Here is a 12,142-nt window from a genome sequence, read left to right on the forward strand (position 1 = left end):
ATTTGAAACTGGCCTTAATTAATTAAATGGTTGGTAAATGCAATCCAAGGTTAACCACTTAATAAATTGGCAAACAAATAAAAAATTAAATAAAATATTTTGAGAAGCTTACTGGAAAGGATCTGGGCTCTCCACCAAGACATTCTGTAGCAAATCTGGCAGGAGGGTCGTTTCCAAGCTCCTGACTCACTGTCATTATAATCTTTCACCTAAGACTGAACCCTTCCCTCGGCTGTACAGAACTGTTCCATCTGTAGCAACAACAGTTACGTTACTGAACACAGGTTAAAAGAAAATCCCCACCTGACATGTGATAATTGAGATAATTATCTTTTGTTTACTGTATATTTGGACTTAAGAATATTGTAAAGGAGGGCAATGTTGGCAATTAATTCATTGGTATATGGAAAAGTTTTTTGCTATTTCAAAACTTTGTCATTGGCTAGGAAGGTAGATTAAAGATAAAAGAATGTTGGTTAGAAACAGGGATCATAAAGTATGATAATTTGATCCTATTTAGAAAACTGTAGGATGCTAAGTTATTGAATATTTGAAAACGAGAAGTAATTAAAGGCTGGCCATGTACAACGTGAATACATTAATTCAAGAATATTTCTATTTTTTGAGAAAATAAAAGGAAAGGCATTATCATTCAAGCTGTTTTACGAACAGTATTTCTAAAAACTACAAAACAAAATCCTGAATATTCTGTTAAGTAAAGTTATAAAATAAAAAAAATAAAATAAATTTATTAAGGTTTAAAAAATTAATTCTGTGCTAACTGCTATGGAAAATATGAAAAAGAAGTAATAATTCTACCTGAGAGTACTTACAATAACATCAGGACATAAGAGAGAGGTGGGGGGAGAGGGAGAGGGAGAGGGACAGGGACAGGGACAGGGAGAGGTACAGGGACAGAGACAGGGAGAGATGCAGAGTCACAAGTCTTAGACTTTTATTAGCTTACTTTTTGCTGAAGGTCAAGGCACTTCTCTATGAACTTCAGAGTCTCAGACCATTAAACTAGGATTCAGTGAAATAGTGTGTGCAAATATTTCAAAACATACAAAGATCTAGTTAAATGGTGCAATGAAAATACTGGTAATAATAAGTGGAGATAATAGTATAGTAAATAGAACAGAGACTTTGATAAAACTTTGGTTTCAATTCTGCCTTTATTACTAGCTATGTGGATTGGAGTATTACTTAACCTCTCCTAGTCTTTGATTTGTCATTTACACAACAAAATAATGCATATATATTCCATTATGTTGTTTCTTGTTATATAGAAGGTAGTTGATAATGGTCACCTCTATACTAAATTGTGAGAGTTATTGAGAAGTTATGTTGTTTGCAGAATAAAGGATGTAACTAGATATAACATTACTAAAATCAAACTAGTTATAGCCAAATATCATACATTTTCTCTCATTTGTATATCCTACATTTTATATAGTCATATATATATATATATATATAATATAAAATAAAATAAAAATAGAAGTAAAATTATCTAGATAAACAAGGAACAAATGGATTAGTAAAAGGCAAGAGGGAGGTGTAGGGGGGGTATATTCCACATTATATCTATATAAAATTTAAAAATATTTTTAAATGATTAACTCATTTGTAAAGGAAAGCATAGCAAGTGAAAAAGGATAGCTCCCAAGTTACCCAGTGATTAGGTAGATAATAGTAGCATGTAGTCATTTAACAAAAGTTGACTGTTTATCGGATTCTACAAATAAGACATAATTATTATCCACGTGTACATTATAGTATAGTGTGAAAACCGGTCATAACTCAAAATACAAATCAGTACCCCCCCCCCCAGAGCTGTGTCTCTAGTTGCATATGTAGAAGAGGATGGCCTAGTCAGCAATTAATGGGAGGAGAGGTCCTTGGTCTTGTGAAGATCATATGCCCCAGTACAAGGGAATACCAGGGCCAGGAAGTGGGAGTGGGTGGGTTGAGGAGTATGGCGGGGGGAGGGTATAGGGGACTTTCAGGATAGCATTTAAAATGTAAATGAAGAAAATATCTAATAAAAATAAAGAACAGAAATAGGCTTTCCGGTTGGCGCCAGCTCTGGGCCACCTTGGGCGCGAACTCAGCAGACTGTCCCAAGGTACCCAGAGGACTCTCCATACTGCAGGCGCCCTAGCATGCCCAGGATTTTAGGATCACTGGTGAGTAGAACAAAACATCTGTTCCAAACCAATCGTGATGGGCCTGTGACAGCAGAAGCAAGGACACAGGAGCCCTGCCTGACCAGTAGCTCGCTTTCCTTCTGCTCTGTGCTGGTATACCTTGGTTTCAAACACACTAGACAGCCCCATGGTCCCCAGAAGAGACACCAATTCCAGGAGCTGTAACATGCCCATGATCTTAGGATTTCAGGATACCAGGATATCAGGAGCTTGGTCATACCAGGATCTCAGGGTCTCAGAGGAAGCTTGACTGCTAAGAACTCTGATACACCCAGAATCTCAGGTTCAGGATCCCGGAATCACGGAATCACAGAGAAAGCTGGACTCTGAGGAGTCCTGAATCAACTGGGATTATAGGAAGGACAGGATCCAATCAGATATATTGAGGGCCGCAAGCACTTGAGATAATCAGATGGCAGAAGGCAAGCATAAGAACAGAAGCAACAGAAACCAAGGTTACTTGTCATCATCAGAACCAAACTCTCCCACCATAGTAAGTCCTGGATACACTATCACACCAGAAAAGCAAGAAATGGATCTAAAGTCACTTCTCATGATGATGATAGAGGACTTTATGAAGGAAATAAATAACCCCCTTAAAGAAATACAGGAGAACACAGGTAAACAGCTAGCAGCCCTTAAAGAGGAAAAAAAAACCCTTAAAGAGTTACAGGAGAGCACTACGAAACAGGTGAAAGAATTGAACAAAACAATCCAGGATCTAAAATGGAAGTAGAACCAATAAAGAAATCACAAAAGGAGAGAACTCTGGAGATAGAAATTCCAGGAAAGAAACCAGGAACCATAGATGCAGCATCAGCAACAGAATACAAAAGAAGGAAGAGAGAATCTCAGGTGCAGAAGATTCCATAGAAAACATGGATACAACAATCAAAGAAAATGTAAAATACAAAAAGAGCCTAACTCAAAACATCCAGGAAATCCAGGACACAATGAGGTGACAAAACCTAACGATAATAGGTATAGACGAGAATGAAGACTTTCAACTTAAAGAGCCAGTAAATATCTTCAACAAAATTATAGAAGAAAACTTCCCTAACCTAAAGAGAGAGATGCCCATGAATATACAAGAAGCCTACAGAAATCCCAATAGACTGGACCAGAAAAGAAATTCCTCCTGACATATAGTAGTCAGAACAATAAATGCACTAAATAAAGATAGAATATTAAATGCAGTAAGGGAAAAAGGTCAAGAAACATATCAAGGCAAGCCTATCAGAATTACACTAGACTTTTCACCAGAGACTATGAAAGTGAGAAGATCCTGGACAGATGTCATACAAACCCTAAGAGAACACAATGCCAGCCCAGGCTACTATACCCAGCAAAACTCTCAATTCCCATAGATGGAGAAAACAAGGTATTCAATGACAAAACCAAATTCACACAATATCTTTCCACAAATCCAGCCCTTCAATGGAAAAGGGAAAACTCCAACACAAGGAGGGAAATGAAGCCCTAGAAAAGCAAGGAAGTAATTCTTCAACAAACCTAAAAGAAGTCAGCCGCAAGAACAGAATCCCAACTCTAACAACAACAACAATAAAAAAAAAAACAGGAAGTAACAATGACTTTTCCTTAATATCTCTTTAATATCAATGGACTCAATCCCCCAATAAAAAGACATAGACTAACAGACTGGCTACAGAAACAGGATCCAACATTTTGCTGCATACAGGAAACCCACCTAAGGGAAAAAAACAAACACTACCTCAGAATAAAAGACTAGAAAGTAATTTTCTAAGCAAACAGTCCGAAGAAACAAGCTGGAATAGCCATTCTAATATATAGAATAAAATCGACTTCCAAAACAAAGTTATCAAAAAAGACAAGGAGGGGCACTTCATACTCATCAAAGGTAAAATCTTCCAAGATGAACTCTCAATTCTGAATATCTATGCTCCAAATGCAAGGGCATCCACATTCATTAAAGGAACTTTAGTAAAGTTCAAGGCACACGTTGCACTGCACACAATAATAGTGGGAGACTTCAACACCCCACTCTCATCAAAGGCAGATCCTGGAAACAGAAACTAAACAGAGACACAGTGAAACTAACAGAAGTTATGAAACAAATGGATTTAACAGATCTCTACAGAACATTTTATCCTAAAACAAAAGGATATACCTTCTTTTCATCACCTCATGGTACCTTCTCAAAAATTGACCATATAATCGGTCACAAAACAGGACTTAAGAGATACAAATATATTCAAATTATCCCATGAATCCTATCAGATCACCAGGAACTAAGGCTGATCTTCAATAACAACATAAATAATAGAAAGCCAACGTTGAAGTGGAAGCTAAACAACACTCTATTCAATAACTTGGTCAAGGAAGATATATGACAGAAATTAAAGACTTTTTAGAGTTTAAGACAATGAAGCCACAACATTCCCAAACATATGGGACACAATGAACATAGTCCTAAGAGGAAAACTCATAGCTCTGAGTGCAGCCAAAAATAAACTAGAGAGAGCACACACTAGTACCTTGATAGCACACCTAAAAGCTCTAGAACAAAAGGAAGCAAATTCATCCACGAGTAGTAGATGGCAGGAAATAATCAAACTCAGGGGTGACATCAACCAAGAAAAAAGAAAAAGAACGATACAAAGACTCAACCAACCCAGGAGCTGGTTTTTTAAGGAAAATCAACACGATAGGTAAATCCTTATTCAGACTCACTAGAGAGCACAGGTACAGTATCCTAATTAAGAAAATCAGAAATGAAAGGGAGACATAACAACAGAAAGTGAAGAAATCCAAAGAATCATCAGATCCTACTACAAAAGGCTATACTCAACATGACTGGAAATCCTGGATGAAATGGACAAATTTCTAGACAGATACCAGGTACCAAAGGTAAATCTGGATCAGATTAATGATCTAAACAGCCCCATATCCCCTAAAGAAATAGAAGTCATTAATAGTCCTCCAACCAAAAAGAGCCCAGGACCAGATGGACTTAGTGCAGAGTTCTATCAGACCTTCAAAGAAGATCTAATCCCAGTTCTCCTCAAACTGTTCCACAAAATAGAAACAGAAGGTACTCTACCCAATTCATTCTTTGAAGCCACAATTACTCTGATAACTAAACCACACAAAGACACAACAAAGAAAGAGAACTTCAGACCAATTTCCCTTATGAATATCAATGCAAAAATACTCAATAAAATCCTTGCAAACAGAATCCAAGAACACATCAAAATGATCATCCATCATGATCAAGTAGGCTTCATCCCAGGGTTGCAGGGATTGTTTAATATACAGAAATCCATCCACATAATCCACCATATAAACAAACTCAAAGACAAAAACCACAATGATCATCTCGTTAGATGCTGAGAAAGGCATTTGACAAAATAACCAACACCCATTCATGATAAAAGTCTTGGAAAGATCAAGAATTCAAGGCCCATACCTAAACATAATAAAAACAATATTCAGCAAACCAGTACCAACATCAAAGTAAATGGAGAGAAGCTTGAAGCAATCCCACTAAAATCAGGGACTAGACAAGGCTAGCCACGTTCTCCCTACCTATTCAATATAGTACTTGAAGTCCTAGCCAGAGCAATTAGACAACAAAAGGAGATCAAGGGGATACAAATTGGAAAGGAAGAAGTCAAAATATCACTTTTTGCAGATGATATGATAGTATATATAAGTGACCCTAAAATTTCCACCAGTGAACTCCTAAACCTGATAAACAGCTTCAGTTCAGTACCTGGATATAAAATTAACTCATACAAATCAATGGCCTTTCTCTACACAAAGGATAAACTGTCTGAGAAAGAAATTAGGGAAACAACATCCTTCACAGTTGTCACAAATAATATAAAATACCTTGGCGTGACTCTAACTAAGGAAGTGAAAGATATGCATGATAAGAAGTTCAAGTCTCTGAAAAAAGAAATCAAAGATTTCAGAAGATGGAAAGATCTCCCATGCTCATGGATTGGCAGGATTAATATAGTCAAAATGGCTATCCTGCCGAAAGCAATCTACAGATTAATAGCAATCCCCATCAAAATTCCAACTTTATTCTTCACTGAGTTAGAAAGGACAATTTGAAAATTCACATGGAATAACAAAAAACCTAGGATAGCAAAAACTATTCTCAACAATAAAAGAACCTCTGGTGGAATCACCATGTCTGACCTCAAGCTATACTACAGAGCAATTATGATAAAAACTGTATGGTACTGGTACAATGACAGACAGGTAGATCAATGGAATAGAATTGAATACCCAGAAATGAATCCATGCATCTATGTTCACTTGATCTTTGACAAGGGAGCTAAAACCATCCAGTGGGAAAAAAAGATAGCAGTTTCAACAAATTGTGCTGGCACAACTGGCAGTTATCATATAGAAGAATGCGAATTGATCCATTCTTATCTCCTTGTACAAAGCTCAAGTCTAATTGGAACAAGGAACTCCACATAAAACCAGGGACAGTGAAACTTATAGAGGAGAAAGTGGAGAAAAGCCTCGAAGATATGGGCACAGGGGAAAAATTCCTGAACAGAACAGCAATGGTTTGGTGTTGTTAAATCGAGAATCGACAAATGTAATCTTATAAAATTGAAAAGCTTCTGTAAGTCAAAAGACACTGTCAATAAGACAAAAAGACCAGCAACAGATTGGGCAAGGATTTTTACCAAACATAAATCTGATAGGGGACTAATATCCAGTATATTTAAAGTACTCAAGAAGTTGGACTCCAGAAAATAAAATAACCCTATTAAAAATAAAGTATAAAGTTGTAATATGACACATGTTCTACTATGTTCATAGCAGCCTTACTTATAATAGCCCGGAGCTGGAAAGAACCCAGATGTCCCTCAACAGAGGAATGGATACAGAAATTGTGGGATATTTACACATGGAATACTATTGAGCAATTAAAAACAATGAATTCATGAAATTCTTAGGCAAGTGGATGGATCTGGAGGGTATCATCCTGAGTTAGGTAACCCAATCAGAAAAGAACACACATGATATGCATTCACTGATAAGTAGATATTAGCCCAGAAACTTAGAATACCCAAGATTCAATTTGCAAATCACATGAAATTCAAGAAGAATGAAGACTAATGTGTGGATACTTCGCTCCTTCTTTGAATGGGGAACAAAATACCCATTGCAGGAGTTATAAAGACATAGTTCGGAGCTGAGATGAAAGGAAGGACCATCCAGAGACTGCCCCACCTGGGGATCCATCCCATAATCAGCCACCAAACCAAGACATTATTGCATATGCTAGCAAGATTTTGTTGACAGGACCCAGATATAGCTGTCCTTGTGAGGCTATGCCAGTGCCTGGCAAATAGAAAAGTGGATGCTCACAGTCATCTATAGGATGGAACACAGTGCCCCCAATGGAGGAGCTAGAGAAAGTACCCAAGGAGCTAAAAGGGGTCTGCAACCCTATAGCAGGAACAACAATATGAACTAACCAGTACTCCCCAAAGCTTGTATCTTTAGTTGAATATATAGCAGTGTTTTTCCTAGTAGGTCATCAATGGGAGTAGAGGCCCTTGGTTTTGCAAAGATTATATGCCCCAGCAGAGGGGAATTCCAGGGCCAGGAAGCAGGAATGGGTGGGTTGGGGAGCAGGGTAGGGGAGAGTGTATAGGGGACTTTGGAGATAGCATTTGAAATGCAAATGAAGAAAATATCTAAGAAAAAAGTTTTTAAAAGAGAACAGAAACAGATGTTCATATGTGAATTCAAGCTTGGGAGATAAACTAGTGAGATAAAGGTCAAAGTTCTGAGTGAAAGAAAAATGATTTCACTGTTGATCATATTGTTTTGATTAACTAGTAGGAAACAGAGATATATCAGTCATTAGAAGATACATATCTGCTTGGTGTAAGATCTATATAGCACATATTCAAAAATTAATTCATATATTATCTAAGTCGTTGGAATACATGAATCCATCTATAAACAATATACAGATCAATATGACTAAGTGAGATATGCATATCTAATTTTGTTCCATTTTCAGTTGAAATAGAAAAATCTTTTGTTGAGATACATACTCTATAATTCAAACATAGTTCCTATCATTCCATATTTTTATATACCCAGACAACTTAATAAATTTTTTAAACCAGCTTGGCCCCTGAAAATATTTAGGATTTCAATTTCTGGTATAGCAATATAGAATAGTGAAATTTTTTTTATCCTTTATATTTTTCTTAATTTATTTCATTCACTTCACAATCTATTATCACCCCACCTCTCCTCCCAGTACCCCCTCACAGAGATCCTCCCTTATTCCCCCTTCTCCTTTGAGAATGGGAGCCCTCCCAGGTTCCTCTGCCCTCTATCCAGCACATCAAGTCAAGGCAGGACTAAGGAAATCCTCATCCACTGAAACCAGACAAGGCGGGCCAGCTAAGGGACTGAGATCAACAGGCAGACATCAGATTCAAGGACAGGCACCTCTCCAGTTGTTAGGGGACCTGCAGAAAGACAAAGCTGCACTTCTGCTACATATGCAGAGGGCCTAGGTCCAGACCATTGCTTGCTCTTCAGCTGGTGATTCAGTTTCTGGGAACCTCCCAAGGTCCAGGTTAGTTGACTCTGTTGGTGTTCCTGTGGAGGCCCTGTCCTCTTCCGGTCCCTCAAGCCTCCCCTCAACTCTTCCATAAGACTCCCGAGCTCCATCTAATGTTTGGCTGTGGGTCTTTGCCTCTGTTTCCACTAGCCTCTTGGTGGAGTCTCTCAGAGGACAATTATTCTAGCTTCCTATCTGCAAGCATAACAGAATATTATTAATAGTGTCCGGGATTGGTTCTTGCCCATGAGATGGGTCTCAGTTTTGGCCATTCATTAGTTGACCATTCCCCCAGTCTCTGCTCTGTCTTCTTCCCTGCACATCTTGTACACAGGACATATTTTGAGTTGAAGGTTTTGTGAGTGGGTTGCTGTTAAAACATGTTGCACTTGATAATTTGGCAGAACAAAGTAATTTGGTAGAACAAGAATTAATGCATATGTGTATCTTATTACTGATAAGGAATATAAGATTTATAAACAATACAGATAAAGCAAAGTATGACAAAGAACTAAGTACTTTTATTTTTAAATACATTTAATGTATTTAATTTAATAGATGGAGAAACCAAGATATTCCATGACAAAACCAAATTTAAACAATATCTTTCTACTAATACAGCCCTACAGAGGAAAACTCCAACACAAGAAGGGTAACTACACCCAAGAAAACACAAGAAATTACGCATCTCACAACAAACACAAAAGAAGAGAATCACAACACATAATACCACCTTCAGCAACAAAAATAACAGGAATAAGAAATCATCTGTCTTTAATATCTCTCATCATGAATGGACTCAATACCACAATAAAAAGACATAGGTTAACCAACTGAATATGTGAACAGGATTCAGCATTTTGCTCCATAAAAGAAACACACTTCAGTGACAAAGACAGACACTACCTCAGAGTAAAAGGCTGGAAAAAATTTCCAAGCAAGTGGTATCAAGAAACAAATGGAAATTGTCATTCTAATATCCAATAAAATAGACTTTCAACCAAAAGTTATCAAATGTTATGGAGAAGAATACTTCATATTCATCAAAGGAAAAATCCACCAAGAGGAAGTTTCAATTCTGAACTTCTAGGTTCCAAATGCAAGGGCACCCACATTCATAAAAGAAACTTTACTACAGCTCAAAGCACACATTGCACCTCACACAATAATAGTGGGAGACTTTAACACCCCACTCTCATCAAATGGACAGATCCTGGAAACAGAAACTAAACAGAGACACATTAAAACTAACAGAAGTTATGGACCAAATGAATTTAACAGATATCTGTAGAACATTTCATCCTAAAACAAAAGAATATACCTTCTACCTTCTTCTTAGAACCTCATGATACATTCTCCAAATTGACCATTTAATTTGTCACAAAACAGGCCTCAATAGATACAAGAAGATTGAAATAATCCCATGCATTCTATCAAATCACCACAGACAAAGGGTGGTCTTCCATAACATCAAAAACAACAGAAAACCCACTACTCATGAAAACTGACCAACTCTCAGTGATATCTTGGTCAGGGAAGAAAGGAAGGAAGGAAGGAAGGAAGGAAGGAAGGAAGGAAGGAAGGAAGGAAGGAATCAAAGACTTTATCGAATTCAATGAAAATGAAGATACAACACACTTAAACTTATGGGACACAATGAAAGTAATGCTAAGAGGAAAATTCATAGTACTAAGTGCCCTGGCAAAGAAATTGGAGAGATCCCATATGATCATAATAGCATACCTTAAAGCTCTAGAATAGAAAGAAGCAAACACACCCAAGGGGAGTAGATAGCAAGAAATAGTCAATCTCAGGGCTGAATTCAATCAACTAGAAACAAAGAGAACAATACAAAGAATCAGTAAAACCAAGAGCTGATTCTTTGAGAAAATCAACAAGATAGATAAACCCTTAGCCAAATTAACTGAAGGGCAGAGAGACAGTATCAAAATTAACAAAATCAGAAATGAAAAGGGAGACATAACAACAGAACCTGAGGAAATTTTAAAAAAATCAGATCTTACTGCAAAAGCCTATACTTTGGAAATCAATCTGGTGGTTCCTCAGAAAATTGGAAATAGTTCTACCTGAAAATCCAGCTATACTACTCCTGGGCCTATACTCAAAGATGCACTACTATACCACAAGGAAACATTCTCCACTATATTCATAGCAGCCTTATTTATAATAGCTAGAAGCTGGAAACAATCCAGATGTCCCTCAACCAAAAATGGATACAGAAAGTGTGTTTCATTTATGCAATGGAATACTATTCAGCTATTAAAAATGAGGCTATCTCTTTAGCTCCTTGGATACTTTCTCTAGCTCCTCCATTGGGGGCCCTGTGATCCATCCAATAGTTGACTGTGAGCATCCACTTCTGTGTTTGTTAGGCCCCGGCCTAGTCTCACAAGAGACGGCTATATCACGGTCCTTGCACCAAATGCTTGCTAGTGTATGCAATGGTGTTATGAACTAACCAGTACCCCGGAGCTCTTGACTCTAGCTGCATATGTATCAAAAGATGGCCTAGTCGGCCATCACTGGAAAGAGAGGCCCACTGGACAGGCAAACTTTACAAACAAACAGTACAGGGGAACCCCAGGGCCAAAAAATGGGAATGGGTGGGTAGGGGAGTGGGGGGGGAAAGGGGGAGACTTTTGGGATAGCATTGGAAATGTAATTGAGGAAAATACGTAATAAAAAAATAAGAAAAAAAATGAGGCTATCATGAATTTTACAGGCAAATGGACAGAACTGAAAATATCCTGAGTGAGGTAACCCAGACCCAAAAGCATATACATGGTATGTACTCAATGATAAGTGGTTATTAGCAAAAAAAGAACAGAATACCTAGGATATAACCCACAGACCATAAGAAGTGTAACAAGCAGCAAGGCCCAAGAAAGGCTGCTTCAATCCCACTTAGAAAGGGGAAGTAAATAATCACGGGGGAGAGCAGGAGAGAAGCCCAGAGGGAATGAATGTTTGGTGTATTAATGAAGCTATCTGATTCTGAAAGGTGTTAAAGGTGTTCTCTCTCTCTCTTTCTCTTTCTCTTTCTCTTTCTCTCTCAATCTCTCTCTCTCTCTCTCTCTCTCTCTCTCTCTCTCTCTCTCTCTCTCTCTCTCTCTCTCTCCCCATTTACCCCTAAATTCCATTTCCTCCTACATACATATAGATACTCAACTGATTTTATTTTCCTAACTAAATCCTTTACATATAGCATTACTTGTGTTCCCCTAAATAAATATATAGATATATCTCTCTCTCTTTGTATCTATCTATCTATCTATCTATCTATCTGTCTATCTATCTATCTATCTATCTATCT

This window comes from Mus musculus (genome assembly GCF_000001635.26).
Source record: "Mus musculus strain C57BL/6J chromosome X unlocalized genomic contig, GRCm38.p6 C57BL/6J MMCHRX_RANDOM_CTG2".
Taxonomy (NCBI): Eukaryota; Metazoa; Chordata; class Mammalia; order Rodentia; family Muridae; genus Mus; species Mus musculus.